Here is a 17,517-nt window from a genome sequence, read left to right on the forward strand (position 1 = left end):
CACGATACACAATATATATATATCTCGATATTTTGCCTTAGCCTTGAATTAACACTTTGATGCAAACAATCACACCAGTATGATGATTCTATATGTCTACATTAAAACATTCTTGTTCATACTGCATTAATATATGCTAATTTTAAACTTTCATGCAAAAAGGGGGAATAAGTCAAATTTACCAAAACTGTATTTATTAAACAGTTACTAAGCAGTGAATGGCACAAACATAAAAAGTGTCATTTCAAAACAGAAAGAGCACGTTGCATCTCTGACTCCCGTCTGAAGAACATCTGCTAAGTAATGTTCTGGTCCTGGTTTTACCAGGTTTTACCAGGATGAGCTGCTCTGAGCAGGAGGGGCCTTAAGGCCCTGTCCCAATACTCCCACTACCCCTATTTTTCATCCCTACCCCTAAATTTTGCGCGTTCCCGTGAGGGTAGTGGTGTCCCAATTCCTCTTTTCACCTAGTGGTAGTGAAGAAAACTAGTGTAGTGGCTATGAATCTGTCCCTTCGGATCGAGGGATTTCCGATCCACACTAGTTTGATCTAAGGACAGAAAAATTTCCCAGAATGCTTTTCGTCGTCATTTGCGGACTGAATCCAAAAGAGAAAACATGGCGGACATTTCTTATTTTTTAGCGAATAAAATCAATATTTTGAGTTAGTTTCTGCATAAAAATGCGTTTTGATTACATTTCCAGCGAGAAATATATATTTTACTTTCATAATATTCACTCAGTGAATGTACATAATCACTCGTTTGCCCGTTTGTCGAAAATCACGCCAGAATAAAGGCTGATTTATGGTTCCGCGTTACACGTCGATGTTACGCGCCGACACGCGCTGTACCCTACGCCGTACCCTTCACCGTAGGCTCTGCGTCGATTTAACGCGGAACCATAAATCAGCTCCGGAGCCGGCAGACAGAAATCTCGAAATTTTCTGAACAAATTTCTTAACAGTTCATCTATTAAACCAACATTTATCTTCCTAAATGATTTATTTCAGCCAGCAGTAATTCTCCACAGAGCTGCAGGTTTCTCCCCGGGACGACGGCGCAGGTTGACCCGGCGATCACGTCTGTACTCCGGCTGCTGCTGCGAAAACATCGGGTCAAATTTCTTAACAGGCGTTATTTGGATAAACTGAGCCCAGGTTGGGGATCTTAACGGTTACTTTTACGCCTGAAAAAATATTAAAACTTAATAAAGTGGCATATTAACAGCGCTACAGCTGAAATTAAAACAGCTTTTGGCTCTCAGCTTCCTGATTTTAGGGGTGGTGCTGAAAGTAGGAGTAGTGGGAGTATTGGGACAGACCTGGGAAGATTTCAAGTGCCCTAAAATCTGTCCGTTCTTTTTTAGGGCTAGTGAGAGTGAGGGAGGGCTAGTGGTAGAAAGTAGGGGCTGTATTGGGCCTTAGAGCACCTTTATATTCAGACTAATGTAGGTGTAGGGACTGCAACGTTTCATCCTCTCCTCCTTTACTTTGCATCACTTTTACTTACTTTTAGAAATATAGTCTTGTTTGACTTTGTTTGGATGATAGTGATTGATTTCATGCGGCCACATTTAAGCAACACTAGGTGATGTTTCTCAGCTTTGGAAGAGAAAGGCTCAACGGCGCGCCGACGCGTGTTGCGCTGAGCGGCTAGTTGGAGCTGCATCAGCGCCGCGTGAGAGGAGAAAACATCCCCTCCCGTCTTTACTAAACTGTCCCAGTGTGGTTTGAAAAGAGTCCATTCAGCTTTCATGCTCCACAGATCTGGAACAAACTTCCAGAAACCTGCAGGAACCCTGAAACCCTTTAAATAATAAACTCTCTTGTTTACAACTTAATTATTTAAACTCTTTCTGAATTTAGATTTAGATCAAATTGTAACTTTAGCCTCTTTACTTTTTCATGTTTGTATTATATAAAGCACCTTGAATTGCCTTGTTGCTGAAATGTTGTATACAAATAAACTTGTCTGGGCTAACTCTTCTTGTTTCTATGTGTTGTAATACTAACTGTCTGATTCCTTGTTAATTCTACACTGTATTGCACAAAGCCAGTTTTGATGTACATTTTCCAGCAGAAGAAATTATTTATAAAATTACTTAACTTTTATGGTGACATACAACAGACCGATGACAACTTTGTGCAGCATGTGGTTTTATAACAGCCTATCATTTATTGCCCGCCAAATTAAATCCATAGCTCTAGTACTTTCCCAATGGAGCACATATTAGACTTTTGTTGTTTACCTCCCCAGAAAATATATCATTCATTATTTTGGAGGTGCTGTTTATTTCATTTTTCCTATTACAGACCAGATTTTTTTTTTTATGTGTCTCAACATAATCCTAGACCTGAAAGAGGGTGCACTTTTATTCCTACAATAATCTGCATTACAGTTAAGCCTGATTTATGGTTCTGCGTTAAACCAACGCAGAGCCTACGCTGTTGCAGTGAACCGTCGTGACTCGTGAACCTTCAGACTTCACTCCATTTCTTCGCGGTGCAGTTCCCCCCCAGAGCACTGGTTGATACTTTGTTTAGCTTCCGGCTTTTCCGGTCACAGTGAATCAAAGAGATAAGGACAACTATTGTGCAAAAAAACAAAACAACCCCCCCCCCCAAAAAAAAAAAAAAAAAAATCCCACACACACGAAGAAAAGAGCGCTGAAAGTTCACGACTGCTTCACGAACCGGAACTGGAAATGTGTTGCTACCAAGCAAACCAATCACAGCCCTCTCGGTCTGCGTTGGGTCGTAGTTCCATTTCTTGGGAGGTGCAGGTCAGGCTACGGCGTAGCTACGGAGAGACTCCCGCGTAGCCGCGTACACTACGGAGTAGGCTCTGCGTTGACTTAACGCAGAACCAGAATTCAGCCTTTAGACAGCATCTACTGGTTTCACATGAATGAATTGATATTAGGCTAATAAAGAAGCAGCACTGTCATGCTCTGACCTCTGACCCCCAGATCCAGCATGTGTAACCCATGCAGCTCTCTAAGAACAGATAACACTGCACACCAGCCAATGCTATTACTCAAGGTGGAAAATCAGAACTAAGACTCAATAGGAGTGTCTAAAAGCTGAAGGTTTTGTCTCTGTCCCGATACTGCTTATTGATGAGGGCTGCAAAGCAAAGTCTCCAAGCAAAATCTCTTCATTTTCTTTTCTTGTTGGATAGTAAAGAAAAGGTGCAAACACCTGTAAAGCAACGACAAACAAACCTGGAGTCTGCCATACAAATGCAGAATGACAAGATCTGCAAAAGAACAACCGAGGAGCAAAAATGCCTAAAAAATATGAGGAAAACGTACAAAGCTTGATAACACTTCAATATATCCTTATGCTGGTTATGATGATGACACTTATGATGGTTAGTTTTTAAATAGAAATCTCTTCTTGGGCCGGTTCCTACTTATCTGTTCATACATGTGTAGAGACGCTAGTCCTTACCGCATGTTGGTTCCTCCAGCCAACACTGAACTTGGGAGAAAAGCCTTCAGATCTGCTGCTCCCTGGTCCTGGAACGACCTTCAGGATGATCTGAGGTCACCTGAACTGATCACTCTGGGGGAATTTACTTCCATTTTAAAGGATCCAGAAACTAGTTCTCTTGGCCAATGTGATTATAGTGTCTATAGAGACTATAGTGTGTGACTGCGGTTTGTTTCTGCTGCCCTCTTGGTCAGGTCACTCTTGGAAAAGAGATTTTAATCTCAACGAGTCTTTACCTGGATAAATAAAGGAAACTAACTATTCTATACCAAAGATAAACGAAGAAATTAAGTTTAGCGAACTTTTTTTTACTACATGAGCAATGGAAAAGTAGACAAGAATCGAGTCATTATGCTAATGAAAAAAAAAGGAAAATGTTCCCAAGATTTCAATTAAATGTGGTCAACTAAATTCACTGTTGACACCAAATTTAAATTTAAAACCATACAAATCCCTGTCTAGCCTGTTTTAATGGTGGTAATAGGTTATAACTATTACGTTGGCGCTCCTCTAGTTTCGTCATTCTCTTTTATTTACCAACCTTTGGATACCAGGAGTGGCTCGGCACATTCAAAGTTACATGGATATACAGGACTGTCTCAGAAAATTTGAATATTGTGATAAAGTTCTTTATTTTCTGTAATGCAATTAAAAAAAAACAAAAATGTCATACATTCTGGATTCATTACAAATCAACTGAAATATTGAGAGCCTTTTATTATTTTAATATTGCTGATTATGGTTTACAGTTTAAGATTAAGATTCCCAGAATATTCACATTTTTTTAGATAGGATATTTGAGTTTTCTTAAACTGTAAACCATGATCAGCAATATTAAAATAATAAAAGGCTTGCAATATTTCAGTTGATTTGTAATGAATCCAGAATGGATGACATTTTTGCATTACAGAAAATAAAGGACTTTATCAAAATATTGTAATTTTCTGAGACAGTCCTGTATGGCACTTTTGCTTGACAACTAACAGAGATTTAAAAATAGCCCCATGCAGCATCACGCCATAGAGAATAAACTAGTGCGGTTATTGCCCATGCTGTCACAGTGAGAGAGATAAATATAATAACGCCGTTACAACACAAAGCTAATGCAGAAACGGAAATGGATAATTAAAAGATATTAAATACTGGGTTACTGGGTGAAAACAAACTGAAATGAAAGAGCCAAACAGCCCGTTTTGTCCCTGAACGCGTGTATGGATCCAGCACGCCGCACTCGCGTCCACTCACCCCGGCTTTGGTCGGCTTCTGTCGGCTCAGCTGCGTCCAGAACAGGCCCGGGATCGGCGAGCTTCCGTGTCCCCACCACTTTCCTTAGTTCCCCAAAAGGCAGACGCGACGACTGCTTACAACTTCATTTACCAAATGATCAGATTGTGTAAATGGGAACAGTGGAGTGAGCCCCCGCGCATGCGTAGTGGAGCGCTCTAGGCAGCGGCGTGGAGGAGCGAACGCACGTGTGGAGGGCGGGGGGGCGGGGCGCCGCCCCAGCTGCACGTAGACGATGGTGCTGCAGGAATCCTTATTATTACTATGTCTATATTCATATAGAATAACAAAAGAGAAGACGGATAACATTAGAAATTTAAATACCGAATTAAAGACAAATTAAGCCCTTTCTTACTTGAAAAAATAATATCAAATTTGCCTTTTATGTGTATTGAAACTCTACTATGGAACGCTGAAACAGTCAAAATAAATAAATAATTAATTAAATCATTGAATGAAATAAATAAAATTGGAAGTACATAAATATATGATTTATTTAATATACTATTAAACAATCAAATGTATCATTAACTAATTAAATGGTGAATATATTTCATTGGATATACATTAGTCGAAGTGACAGTTTAAATAAATTCATGATGCGCTTCAGCCAATGCAGGAACCATGAAATAATGAAATATATATCCAATTAAATATTCACAATTTAATTATTTAATGACACATTTCATTATTTAATTGTATATTAAATAAATTATATATTATGTATTTCCAATTTTATTTATTTAATTTGATTTGAAAATCTTTAATGTCCCCGAAGGGCAATTTGGTTTGCAAGAACAGGACAACATACATATCCCACTTCAAACACACAATACAATAAATAAAATAAAATAAATATAGTAAATACAGTCATCACAGTAAACAGGTGCATTGTTCCCCCTATAGGCTGTTTAAAAACCTAACCGCAGATGGGATGAATGATTTGAGGTATCTGTTTGATTTGGCCCTACAGGGAAAAGTGTATCTTCTCTTAGACGGGAGAAGCTGAAACTCAGCGTGAAGACGATGGTGAGGGTTCGCCAGCCTGACCTTTGCCCTCCGAGTGGCTCTGGCCTGATATGATCCAGATCATTCAGGCTAATGCCAATTGTTTTCTGGCAGAGTTTGACCACATTCCTCAGCTTGTTTTTATTTAAAATGCTGAGGTTACCAAACCAGCAGATCAAAGCTAAAGTTAAAATAGACTCAATAAAAGATTAATAAAACATTTTAAGAAGCTTCTTATCGACGTTAAAACATCTCAGTTCTCTCAGATAAAACCATCTCTGATTTGCCTTCCTACAGATGCATCTGAGTTGATTCCAAAAGACAGTTTGTACATTTATTTAATGATTGAATTAATTAATCATTTATTTAATTTTGACTTTTTCAGCATTCCATACTCTACACATTTAAAATTATATTTCTGCAAATCCGAATACCTGTACTTCAAATTAGTCACAGTTTTCGTGTCATATTTTCTAAGGGGATCAACAATACTTGTTTGTATGTATATATACATAGCAAATTGGACGAAATAGTTTTGGTTGAAAGTTTGACTGAATATAATTGCAGTCAGGTTTTATACCCAAAAGGAAGTGCAACTATCACATGTTTAAAAGGGGAACAAATATTTTGAGGAGATTTCATCATCATTGGAATACTTTTCCATCTAACAAAGATTGTTTAGAAAGGGACAAATTATCTTTATGAAAACATGTGTTTTATAATCCCTACGCAATGTGTAATGTATTTATTCTACTTTGACTTTCTCCATGACAGGGTGGACATGTTCCGGGATTTCATGTACATTATCTGCTTATGATTACCGGTAATATATAAAAAGAGCTAGAACTTGACCAACATCAATTTAAAACAGTCTGTGGTCGAATAAAAATAATGGGTGTAAAGTTAAATGGAACATCTTTCTTTTCTTTCAATACGCTCATATTGCTCATATGATAATACCACCTTATGGGGAAAGGAAGAAGCAAACTCAGTGGTTTTATGTGTCCTACCTCTCAGAATAATCAGAGACATGTCAGAATCAGAATCAGAATCAGAGAAGGGTTTATTGCCAAGTTTGTTAAACACACACAAGGAATTTGTTGTGGTGATTGGTGCAATACAATACAATGTCAAACTTGTTGAGAAAATACAAAAAAAGTTGATGATGTGTCACAAATATAATGGTGAGCGAGCGGCGATGGCGACCCCCGGGATGGAGCTAACCAGGGTGGCTGGAGTCGCCTCACACGCCTCACATGCCTCACCAATCACCAGGGTCGGCTTCTCAGCGGGTGGAAAAACGGTTAGAAACAAGAAAAAAGGAGATGATTGTGGATTTAAAGAAGGCCAGAATTATGCCAAATAGTTTTTCCACCATAAGAGAACAAGTGGAGGTGGTGGAGGAGTATAAATACTCTTGTGTATACCTGGACAGCAGACTGGACTGGAGTCGGACATACAACACTGATGCTGTTCAAGGACAGAGCAGACTTTACTGTTTGAAGAAGCTTAGGTCTTTCAGGGGTTGCAGCAGGATGTTGTATATCTTCTATAAGTCGTTTGTGAAGAGTTCAGTCACATCTGCAGTCATCTGCTGGGGGAGCAGCATCACAACCTGCAACCTAAAGAAACTGAACAAGTTGAACAAAAAATGTTGGATCTGTTCTGGAGCCTCTGGAGCTGGTACTGCATGAAATCATCGCGATCATAGAGCATCCTCTTCATAGCACGGTGATTCAGCAGCGGAGCGTCTTCAGTCAGAGGTTTCTTCACATCCTCTGCAACACAGACTGCTACAGGACATCCTTCCTGCCCACAGCAGACCCTTTTCATCACATTAGTTTATCAGGGAAAAGTTGCATATTTCCATTCAAAAAGTTAAACTTTCATAGATTATCAACTCAGGGCCCACAATTTAAAAGATTTAAGTATTTGTTTATTTTTACATAATTTGGCCTTCCAGCTCATAAAACCCATGAAAAACTGGAATTCAAAAAAATGTGAATACTGTGAAGAAATCACCATTTACAGTTCCTTGCGAAAGTATTTGGCCCCCTTGAACTTGAACACTGTGACCTTTTGCCACATTTCAGGCTTCAAACATAAAGATATAAAACTGTATTTTTTTGTGAAGAATCAACAACAAATGGGACACAATCATGAAGTGGAACGAAATGTATTGGATATTTCAAACTTTTTTAACAAATAAAGAACTGAAAAAGTGGGCGTGCAAAATTATTCAGCCCCTTTACTTTCAGTGCAGCAAACTCTGTCCAGAAGTTCAGTGAGGATCTCTGAATGATCCAGTGTTGACCTAAATGACTAATGATGATAAATGGAATCCACCTGTGTGTTAACACATCTCCGTATAAATGGACCTGCACTGTGATCGTCTCAGGTCCGTTTAAAGCGCAGAGAGCATCATGAAGAACAAGGAACACACCAGGCAGGTCCCAGATACTGTTGTGGAGAAGTTTAAAGCTGGATTTGGATACAAAAACATTTCCCAAGCTTTTAACATCCCAAGGAGCACTGTGCAAGCGATAATATTGAAATGGAAGGAGTATCAGACCACTGCAAATCTACCAAGACCTGGCCGTCCCTCTACACTTTCATTTCATACAAGGAGAAGACTGATCAGAGATGCAGCCAAGAGGCCCATGACCACTCTGGATGAACTGCAGAGGTCAGAGGTCAGGGATCAGACGTCAGGGGTCACCTACAGCTGAGGTGGGAGACTCTGTCCATACCACAACAATCAGTCGTACACTGCACAATTCTGGCCTTTATGGAAGAGTGGCAAGAAGAAAGCCATTTCTTAAAGATATCCATATAAAGTGTTTAAAGTTTGCCACAAGCCACCTGGGAGACACACCAAACATGTGGAAGAAGCTGCTCTGGTCAGATGAGACCAAAATCAAACTTTTTGGCAACAATGCAAGACGTTATGTTTGGCGTAAAAGCAACCCAGCTCATCCCCCTCAACACACCATCCCCATTGTCAAACATGGTGGTGGCAGCATCATGGTTTGGGCCTGCTTTTCTTCAGCAGGGACAGGGAAGATGGTTAAAATTGATGGGAAGATGGATGGAGCCAAATACAGGACCATTCTGGAAGAAAACCTGATGGAGTCTGCAAAAGACCTGAGACTGGGACGGAGATTTGTCTTCCAACAAGACAATGATCCAAAACATGCAGGCGTTCTGCTATCAGGCACCACTACTATGGAACCAACTTCCAATCTGGGTTAAGGAGGCTGACACCACCTCCACCTTTAAAACTAAACTTAAAACATTTCTGTTTAGTAAAGCCTATAGTTAGTGTTTAGTAAACCTCTAGCTGGTGTTGGTAAATCTCTAGGTAGTGTAAACTTTAGTGTGTCAGAGTCGCTCCTGTAGTTTCTTGTGCTGGCCCCCCCTTCTCCTCCCTTTTCTCTCTTTTGTCCATGTTGCAGCATCCTTTGCCGGACACCGGAACCTGCAGGTGGTCGTGGGTGGCTTGTAGCTTACATTACGGAGCACAAGTCTTTCCCTGACCCTGAACCCCAACCTGGGACTTGCTGATTGGGCCGGAGCTTCGGGAGCTGCGTGCTGGCCTGCGGTCCCCACCCCTGGTCATCCCGTTGCTGGCCCCCCTTCTCCTCCCTTTTCTCTCTCTGCAGGTGGTCGTGGGTGGCTTGTAGCTTGCATTACGGAGCACAAGTCTTTCCCTGACCCTGCACCCCAACCTGGGACTTGCTGATTGGGCCGGAGCTTCGGGAGCTGCGTGCTGGCCTGCGGTCCCCACCCCTGGTCATCCCGTTGCTGCTTCCACCTGCCTGCTGTGCTGTTGCCGTCCCTGACCCACCAGTCTGGCCCTCGGCCGGAGGGTCCCCCCTTATGAGCCTGGTCCTGCTCAAGGTTTCTTCCCTCCTAAAGGGGAGTTTTTCCTTGCCACTGTTTGGCTTAAGGTTTTTCTCCCACTAGGGGAGTTTTTACCTGCCATTGTTTATGTAATAACTGCTCGGGGGTCATGTTCTGGGTATGGGTCTCCGGAAAGCGTCTAGAGACAACTCTGTTGTATTAGACGCTATATAAATAAAATTGAATTGAATTGAATTGAAACATAAAGCAAAATCTACAAAGGAATGGTTCACAAAAAAACATATCCAGGTGTTAGAATGGCCAAGTCAAAGTCCAGACCTGAATCCAATTGAGAATTTGTGGAAAGAACTGAAAACTGCTGTTCACAAACGCTCTCCATCCAACCTCACTGAGCTTGAGCTGTTTTGCAAGGAGGAATGGGCAAAAAGTTCAGTCTCTCGATGTGCAAAACTGATAGAAACAAACCCCAAGCGACTTACAGCTGTAATCGCAGCAAAAGGTGGCGCTACAAAGTATTAACTTAAGGGGGGTGAATCATTTTGCACGCCCAATTTTTCAGTTTTTTATTTGTTAAATAAGTTTGAAATATCCAATAAATTTCATTCCACTTCATGATTGTGTCCCACTTGTTGTTGATTCTTCACTAAAAATTACAGTTTTACATCTTTATGTTTGAAACCTGAAATGTAGCAAAAGGTCACAAAGTTCAAGGGGGCCAAATACTTTCGCAAGGCACTGTACGTCTTTAGGATCACAGGAAAATCAAAGAAAATATGGTTCCTCAGAAAGGATACGTCAGTCTTCAATACTTGGTACAGATTCCTTTGCCCTAATCACCGGCTGGAGCTCCGGGCCTTGAAGCCTCGGGCCTGTGGTGTTGTGGGAGTTATGGAAGCCCAGATTCCCAGGTCGTGCTGCAACATGAAATCTGTAGGGACATGCAGAGTTCATCAATCAATCGTTTCAATTGTGGGCCCTGAATCTATAATCTAGGGAAGTTTAACTTTTTGAATGGAATTTGGAAATTAAACAACTTTGGAAAGGGTCTGCATAATTATTTGCAATAAATTTACTATAGAACAGACATGCACTGTCTAAGAGAGCTCAGAGTTCCTGTGTATCCTGCTCTGAATAGATTCATGTACTTACAAGTGCTCGTACTCAGTGTCACCATGTGGTAAAAGGAAGTGCCTTCCTTAGATTTGAAAATGCCAGACTTCTAAGAGTGATCAGAGACATGTCAAATATTGTGAGAAAATACTTTAAAAATTGATTACGTGTCACAAAAATAATGGTTAGAGTACATTCCGGGGCATGGCTGTTACAGTGTGGCTAACAAACAACAGGAAGTGATTTACTCCTCCGATGCATTTTCTTCTCTTGGCTCTATGAAACATGAGCTGATGATTAACAGCTTAATGAAGCATTATTGTGAAAAATGGCAGTTTGCACTGAATGTCAGCATGTCTGTTCCACGTGTCTGGAACTAACTCCCAGAATCCTCAGATCAGCTGAAACACTCGGTTATTTAAGTCCAGGTTGAAGACTCACCTGTTCCGAGCTGCAGTTGAATAAGGCTCTGAATCTGCAGTTTTACTTTTAAGCTTGAGTTCCAAAACTTGATCATATTTTAACGACTGATTTTATCTATTGTTCTTTTTTCTTTCTTTTTGTTTACATTTTTAATCCTGCTTTTTATTTACGTGATGTTACTGTTGCTGCGACTTACATTTTCCTAAAGTCCTCAGGTTTCCTAAGTAACTGTAGAATCAGACTCCCGCCCTGAACAGGTCTGTGCTCATATTTACTCAGTCCTAGCGCCACCGTGTGGTCAAAGGAAGGAAGTAGATTCATGTTTGTGCTTTGGACCTCAATAGGATTACTGGAGTTGAGGGGGATGAGGGGGGATGAGGGGGGATGGATGGCATCCCCCCTGAAATAAAAACGGTCCAAATCATCTCCCCCTGAAATAAAAACGGTCCAAATCATCCCCCCTGAAATAAAAACGGTCCAAATCATCCCCCCTGAAATAAAAACGGTCCAAATCATCCCCCCTGAAATAAAAACGGTCCAAATCATCCCCCCTGTAAAACTGCCATCCCTCCTTTCCATCCCTTATGTCATTTCATCAATGAATGTGGTTTTACTGCTATTTCAACATTTAGAGTCATCACCAGAAAAATAACACCAGAAAAATAACTTATTTGACAATTTTCACCTGTTTCAAGTAAATTTTCACTTGAAATAAGTAGAAAAATCTGCCAGTGGGACAAGATTTATCTTCTCATTACAAGCAAAAAAATCTTGTTCCACTGGCAGATTTTTCTACTTATTTTAAGTGAAAATCTACTTGAAACAGGTGAAAATTGTTGTTTTTTCCAGTGATGAGTCTTGTTTTAAGTGTAATGACATTTTTTTACTAAAATGAGACATTTTAACTAGAAATAAGACAAATATTCTTGTTAAGATTTTGAGTTTTTGCAGTGATCCATGTTACTTATCCTGTGAAGGACAGAGTCATATTGATAAGTTCAGAAAAGTGTTTTTTATTGTTGTGTTTTAATGTATTTGATGTAAGCCCAGTGGATATTTAAAGCTTACAGAAGGCTGCATTTAACTGCTGCTATGTCATTCCTGCAGTATTTCTGCAGGTGTTTTGGTCACTGCTATTATTTGTAATATATTATATTATTTGTAATCAGCACAAATTATCTGTCCCCATATGATAAAATCCACCACCCCCCTGATTTTTTTTTACAACTCGAGTACTGGTTAGAGGCATGTCAGAGATTGCTAGGAAGTACTTCCTAAATGGAGCAGTATGTTGGTATTGAAGGGTCAGTCCTGGAGAGATTCCAGTTCCTCTTTAGTTGGAGCACTAGTGGAGCAATATTTAGGCCAATACTGCTCAGTTGTTCTGCTTTTATGCTACAGGGTTCTTCAAGGCTCCATCTTAGGCCCAGTTCTTTTCTCTTTATATATCCTTCCTTTAGGATCTATTTTTAATTCTCAGTAAGCTGAAGACCCACCCCCCTTCACAGAACTTTGAGAGAGTTATCAATGCTTTCAATACATTTCTTTTAGATTATTGTAATTCTTTGTGTTTTGCTCTTGCTTAGTCATCGCTGTGGCGTTTCTAGGCTGTACAAAATGCAACAGCTCCCCTGCTGACAGGGAAAAAAATGTTCTGAGTATATCACTCCTGTTGTGGCCTTCCTTTACATGCTCCCTGTCTGTTTCAGGTCCAGTTCTAACTTTTATGAGCCGTTTTTAAAAGTCTCACAGGCTTGGCTCCAGCCTGCTTGTGTGCAGTGGTAAAGCCTCTATACTATCCAAACACGGTTCCCATAGCACTTCTAAAGTTGTAAAGTAACCCATATAGAATGATAAATGAGCTAAACAAAACAACGGAATATACACCTTACCATTACATGTGCTTTTCAAATTAGACAGTGAATTCTTGTACGGCAGTTTGTTACAGGCACCATTGAACACCAAAGCACTCAACTCTGTGTGGTGTAAGAAGATAGATCTGATTATATTATTTCAAGCATGGAGTAAATACAGACTTAATGAGACCAAACTCAGTTGTTATGTTGTTGTTGTTTTTTTATATCAGAAGGTGGTGCTATGGAGTTAACCTAAGATTGTCATATACACATGTTCAGAATTGAAGCCTCATCATACGTTTACATTTTGGGTCAGACTGGGCATGAGCAAGTTACAACTTTTCCATTCATGAGACATCAACATTTTTATTTATTTTTTATGTCTGCACACATATTGGGACTTGCTGATTGGGCCGGAGCTTCGGGAGCTGCATGCTGGCCTGCGGTCCCCACCCCTGGTCATCCCGTTGCTGGCCCCCCCTTCTCCCCCCTTTTCTCTCTTTTGTCCTGCAGGTGGTCGTGGGTGGCTTGTAGCTTGCATTACGGAGCACAAGTCTTTCCCTGACCCTGCACCCCAACCTGGGACTTGCTGATTGGGCCGGAGCTTCGGGAGCTGCGTGCTGGCCTGCGGTCCCCACCCCTGGTCATCTCGTTGCTGGCCCCCCCTTCTCCTCCCTTTTCTCTCTTTTGTCCTGCAGGTGGTCGTGGGTGGCTTGTAGCTTGCATTACGGAGCACAAGTCTTTCCCCGACCCCGCACCCCAACCTGGGACTTGCTGATTGGGCCGGAGCTTCGGGAGCTGCGTGCCGGCCTGCGGTCCCCACCCCTGGTCATCCCGTTGCTGCTTCCACCTGCCTGCTGTGCTGTTGCCGTCCCTGACCCACCAGTCTGGCCCTCGGCAGGAGGGTCCCCCCTTATGAGCCTGGTCCTGCTCAAGGTTTCTTCCCTCCTAAAGGGGAGTTTTTCCTTGCCACTGTTTGGCTTAAGGTTTTTCTCCCACTAGGGGAGTTTTTACCTGCCATTGTTTATGTAATAACTGCTCGGGGGTCATGTTCTGGGTATGGGTCTCTGTAAAGCGTCTAGAGACAACTCTGTTGTATTAGACGCTATATAAATAAAATTGAATTGAATTGAATATTAATGGTTAATACCATGCTGGTAAGAACCTAAAGCATATATATGTGCTTTTTTGATATAAAATAAATATGATATATTTTTTAATATGTCACATATATTTATTTTATTAATATATATATATTATATATATATATATATACACATACATACCCATATATATATATATATATATATATATATATATATATATATATATATATATATATATATATATATATATATATATACTATATATATATATATATACATACACACATACATACCGATACATATATGTATATATACAGATATGTATATATATATATATATATATATATATATATATATATATATATATATATATATATATATATATATATATATATGTATATACCCCCTCCTTGAACCGCCACCTTACTGTGGTGGAGGGGTTTGTGTTTCCCGAGTGATCCTAGGAGCTATGTTGTCGGGGGCATTACGCCCCTGGTAGGGACTCCCATGGGAAACAGGTCCTAGGTGACGGGCCAGACTAAGAGCGGTTCACAAGCTTTTCATGATGAAGAAAAAGACATCAAGGACCGTTACGTCGCCCGGATCGGCGTCACCGGGACCCCGCCCTGGAGCAAGGCCTGGGGTTGGGGCTTGATGGCGAGCGCCTGGTGGCCAGGTCTTTGCCCGTGGGACCCGACCGGGCTCAGCCCGAAACGGCGACGTGGGCCCGCCTTCCCGCAGGCCCACCACCCGCAGGAAGGACCGTGAGAGGCTGGTGCAATGTGGGCTGGGTAGCAGTCGTGGCGGGGCCTTGACGACTCAATCCCCGGACTAAAACCCTTACAGTTGGGACATGGAATGTCACCTCGCTGGGGGGGAAGGAGCCGGAGCTTGTGCGTGAGGTTGAGAGATACCGGCTAGAGATAGTCTGGCTCACCTCCACACATAGCTTGGGCTCTTGAACCAGCTCCTTGAAGGGGGCTGGACCCTCCACTACTCTGGAGTTGCCCAGGGTGAGAGGCGGTGGGCTGGTGTGGGCTTGGTTATAGCCCCTCAGCTCAGCCGCCATGTGTTGGAGTTCACCCCGGTGAACGAGAGGGTCGCTTCCCTGTCTCTCACTGTTGTTTGTGCCTACGGGCCGAACAGCAGTGCGGAGTACCCGGCCTTCTTGGAGTCCCTGGGAGGAGTACTGGATAGTGCTCCAACTGGGGACTCCATTGTTCTACTGGGGGACTTCAACGCTCACGTGGGCAATGACAGTGATACCTGGATGTGTTATGTGACTATTTGTATAGAAATGATCTGTTTGAAGTCTTTCAGTCAGGGTTCAGAATGCATCATAGCACAGAGACAGCACTTGTTCGAGTCACGAATGACCTCCTTATGGCCTCAGATAAGGGATTAGTGTCCATACTGGTTCTACTGGACCTCAGTGCTGCTTTTGACACTATAGATCATGGCATTTTACTGCACAGGTTAGAGCATGTTGTTGGGATTAAAGGGACAGCTCTATGTTGGTTTAAATCATACCTATCTGACAGGTTCCAGTTTGTTCATGTACATGAGGTTTCTTCAGAACAGTCAAGGGTCTGTTATGGTGTTCCGCAGGGTTCAGTGCTAGGGCCAATCTTGTTCAGTTTATACATGCAGCCGTTGGGAAGTATAATCCAGAATCACGGCATACACTTTCATTGTTATGCTGATGATACGCAGCTCTACTTGTCTATGAAGCCGGATGAAACAGAACCGTTAGTTAAACTTCAGGCATGTCTTAGGGACATCAAGGACTGGATGTCCAGAAATTTCCTGCTTCTAAATTCAGATAAAACAGAGGTTATCATTCTTGGTCCAGAGCATCTTAGGAAGGGATTAGATGGTGTTGCGATGGCTTCCAGTGCAACTGTGAGAAACCTTGGTGTTATTTTCGATCAGGATTTGTCGTTTAAACCATATGTCAATCAGGTTTGTAAAATAGCCTTTTTCCATCTCCGTAATATTGCAAAGATTAGGAAAATCCTCTCGCAGAGTGATGCAGAAAAACTAGTTCATGCGTTTGTATCTTCTAGACTAGATTACTGTAATGTGTTGTTAGCAGGATGTCCAAGTAATTTGCTGAATAGGCTCCAGCTGATCCAAAATGCAGCAGCACGAGTACTGACAGGAATTAGCAGGAGAGACCACGTCTCTCCAGTGTTAGCGTCGCTCCATTGGTTACCCGTAAAATTCAGAATCCAATTTAAAATATTATTACTTGCGTATAAAGCCCAAAACGGCTTAGCTCCGCATTATTTGCAAGACCTGATAGTGCCTTATGTTCCTGTCAGAGCTCTCCGTTCTCAGAGTGCAGGTTTACTCGTAGTTCCTAGAGTATCTAAATGTAGATTTGGAGGGCGGGCGTTCTGCTATCAGGCACCACTACTATGGAACCAACTTCCAATCTGGGTTAAGGATGCTGACACCACCTCCACCTTTAAAACTAAACTTAAAACATTTCTGTTTAGTAAAGCCTATAGTTAGTGTTTAGTAAACCTCTAGCTGGTGTTGGTAAATCTCTAGGTAGTGTAAACTTTAGTGTGTCAGAGTCGCTCCTGTAGTTTCTTGTGCTGGCCCCCCCTTCTCCTCCCTTTTCTCTCTTTTGTCCATGTTGCAGCATCCTTTGCCGGACACCGGAACCTGCAGGTGGTCGTGGGTGGCTTGTAGCTTGCATTACGGAGCACAAGTCTTTCCCCGACCCTGCACCCCAACCTGGGACTTGCTGATTGGGCCGGAGCTTCGGGAGCTGCGTGCTGGCCTGCGGTCCCCACCCCCGGTCATGCCGTTGCTGCTTCCACCTGCCTGCGGTCCCCACCCCTGGTCATCCCGTGGCTGCTGCCACCTGCCTGCTGTGCTGTTGCCGTCCCTGACCCACCAGTCTGGCCCTCGGCAGGAGGGTCCCCCCTTATGAGCCTGGTCCTGCTCAAGGTTTCTTCCCTCCTAAAGGGGAGTTTTTCCTTGCCACTGTTTGGCTTAAGGTTTTTCTCCCACTAGGGGAGTTTTTACCTGCCATTGTTTATGTAATAACTGCTCGGGGGTCATGTTCTGGGTATGGGTCTCTGTAAAGCGTCTAGAGACAACTCTGTTGTATTAGACGCTATATAAATAAAATTGAATTGAATTGAACCTGGAGAGGCGTGATTGGGAGGAACGGCCTCCCCGATCTGAACCCGAGCGGTGTTTTGTTGTTGGACTTCTGTGCTAGTCACAGTTTGTCCATAACAAACACAATGTTCAAACATAAGGGTGTCCATCAGTGTACGTGGCACCAAGACAACCCTAGGCCGGAGGTCAATGATCGACTTTGTTGTCGTTTCATCTGACCTTCGGCCGCATG

At 42.0% G+C, this 17,517-nt stretch overlaps 1 protein-coding gene and 1 long non-coding RNA gene across 2 annotated transcripts in view; both read right to left on the bottom strand.

Annotated features, from left to right (window-relative positions):
* The window catches only part of LOC133456637 (monocarboxylate transporter 1-like), a 38,626-nt gene extending 33,717 nt beyond the window's left edge, over positions 1-4,909 (bottom strand). The window contains exon 1 of the mRNA XM_061735151.1: positions 4,742-4,909. The gene's annotated coding sequence lies outside the window, so the exon portion shown is untranslated. The remainder of the gene's footprint in view (positions 1-4,741) is intronic.
* LOC133456638 (uncharacterized) overlaps positions 1-17,517 on the bottom strand; it is a 219,415-nt gene that overhangs the window by 33,717 nt on the left and 168,181 nt on the right. The gene's annotated exons all lie outside the window — the stretch shown is intronic.

This window comes from Cololabis saira, chromosome 12, assembly GCF_033807715.1.
Source record: "Cololabis saira isolate AMF1-May2022 chromosome 12, fColSai1.1, whole genome shotgun sequence".
NCBI classification, from domain to species: Eukaryota; Metazoa; Chordata; class Actinopteri; order Beloniformes; family Belonidae; genus Cololabis; species Cololabis saira.